Source organism: Macrobrachium nipponense, chromosome 40 (assembly GCF_015104395.2).
Source record: "Macrobrachium nipponense isolate FS-2020 chromosome 40, ASM1510439v2, whole genome shotgun sequence".
Lineage (NCBI taxonomy): Eukaryota > Metazoa > Arthropoda > Malacostraca > Decapoda > Palaemonidae > Macrobrachium > Macrobrachium nipponense.
The window spans coordinates 48,825,260-48,827,759 of NC_061101.1; the positions used below are offsets into that span (position 1 = coordinate 48,825,260).

At 36.1% G+C, this 2,500-nt stretch overlaps 1 protein-coding gene across 1 annotated transcript in view; it reads right to left on the reverse strand.

The window, feature by feature from the left end:
- Positions 1–2,500, reverse strand: part of LOC135212239 (uncharacterized) — a 790,449-nt gene that overhangs the window by 577,499 nt on the left and 210,450 nt on the right. The gene's annotated exons all lie outside the window — the stretch shown is intronic.

A 2,500-nucleotide genomic window follows, 5' to 3' on the forward strand; every position in this document is an offset into this window, starting at 1 on the left:
TAAGTCTCTCTTTCAGGTGACCAGCTATTAGTTCTGTGGTCAATCTGAAGTTAAAAAAACTTTACAAAATCTTTTGTAAGCGAGAGAGCGAGAGAGAGTAGAGAGAGAGAGAGAGAGAGAGAGAGAGAGAGAGAGAGAGAGAGAGAGAGAACTTTTGTCTCAGATGTGACTTGGCGTGTACGAAACAAAAAAAAATCTTTCGAAGCGGAAACTGCAATAGAAACAAACTTCTATGTGGAAAAGAGGTAGGGATCTAGAGAGAGAGAGAGAGAGAGAGGGAGAGAGAGAGAGAGAGAGAAGAGAGAGAGAGAGAGAGAGAGAGAGAGAGTAGAAAATGATATCTCTCTACACAAACCCTACATGGAAACTTTTACAGCCAAATCCCGGGCCTAACCTTCGCTCACTAAACTTTCCGACATTTTATTGTAGTGTTCGAAGTCTGGAAAGAATTGGTAAAATACCCATAAACATAGACACCAGAGAGAGAGAGAGAGAGAGAGAGAGAGAGAGAGAGAGAGAGAGAGTAATGGTGTAATTTCAGAATAGCAGTTATAAGTTCTATATTGATATTAATCAGAACTTCCAACTACAAATGGAAAAAAGGTTACTTGAAAATAAGTCTAATACAGCTGAGAGAGAGTTAGACATCAATGGAGCCCTCTTTACAAACATGAAATTTTAATGTTCCATTTACATTACTCAAAAAGTTCATCCCTTCCAGATGAAACCTTCATAAACAACAATGTTTCATAAAACATCAAAATAAACAAAACTCGAGAGTTTACTGAACGATGTTCCAAGTAAACACATAAGATTTCTTTTATAAGGGAATTTCTCCCTTGATGTCATCCACTAATATGAACTTTGATCAATTTTTACCTTCAGAGTTTTGAGTTATGAGTTTATATTTTTTTCTTAAACTACGTGGATATAATGGTATTCTGAGGTCGAATATAATTGCAAAACGACAATACAGTGTAATTCGGTTGCAAACAATGCTGACAATCATTTAGAGAACTATTTCTAAAAGAGAATTGTTTTGTTACAGCGAAAAAAAAAATTATTCACATTAGAAAGAACTACAAGATAAACTGCAACAATTTCACTCAAAGCTTTTGATATGTTCACGACTCAATCTTAAAACCATTCATTATCTATTAGACTATGAGACAATGTCCATACTGAGATACTAAACCTGAGATTGAATGTCTGCCTTCACTAGGTAAATATTTTGATTTTAAATGAAATGCATTTTTACCATTTTTAAATATGTTCATTATATTAAATTTATCTCTGTTTTTTTTAGTAGACTTGTATTGGTTGTATAATTTTACAGAACGTGGGGATGACCAACTTTCCAAATGTTATAGCATGGAGAATAAGAGGGGACAAAAATGTTGTGGTTTGCTTTGGCGTACCAGTTACTAACTCGATAAAGATTTCCCTCGCCTAAAAATGATAGTATAAACATCGTATCATGTCCGACAATATAGGTAGTTCACACACACACACACACAACAATAGAATATGTAGCAAAATCGCGACTTAATCTAGCGAAGAAGGCTACACACCTTAGCTGTGAGTTAGGAGAAATCAATGGAAAAAACATCCAAATAGATCAAACGCATTTCACCACAGAGCCCACGAAAAGGGGCCATTTTTCATACCGTGATGACACAGTCAGAACTACATTAAGCCACGACAACCCAAATCTGAGCATGACAACCAAACCCCGTGGATGATGAAAATGTTGAAGAGTTATTGAAATTGAATGGAATATAGAATGTAGGCCAAAGGTCAAGCGCTGGGACCTACGAGGTCATTCAGCGTTGACAGAGAAACCGAGAGAAGAAAGGCTTGAAAGGCGTAACAGGACGAAAACCTCAAAGCAGTTGCACTATTGAAAACAATTGTTAGGAGAGGGTGGAGAGTAAGATGGAAGAAAGATAATAGGAACGGAGGTACAGTAAAAGGAATAAAATGAGTAGCTGCTAGGGGCTGAAGGAACGCTGCAAAGAACCTTCAGTAATACCTACAGTGCACCGCGTGAGGTACACTGACGATACTACCTTCCTACGGGAAGAGCTATTTGATCTGCGGAAAAAAAACCTTCATAAAATAGATTTATAAAATAGATTTGCAACAGATAAGTAGTTTTCTTTTGGCTGTACCTTATTTAGCTTTGTTCTAACTAATTTATCGTCTTTTTCTTATTTTTAGGTTAATTTCTTAGCTCAATGACACGGAATTGCATGCCAGCAATCTTCAACATATATTTTTATATCATTCACTCCTCTTGAACTGGTCAGCCCAAACAACGAACTATTATCCCGAATTACCTATCTTTCAACCTTCTACTATATTCAAAACGCTGTATTATCTATTCACGTCATCTTTCATTTATGCTTTCCACGTGTCTGTGAAAAGTATTTTTCTTAGAGACTAAAAAAACTCGCCTATCTTTTATCGTACAATCGAAACCTTACATTTCATTTAAGGT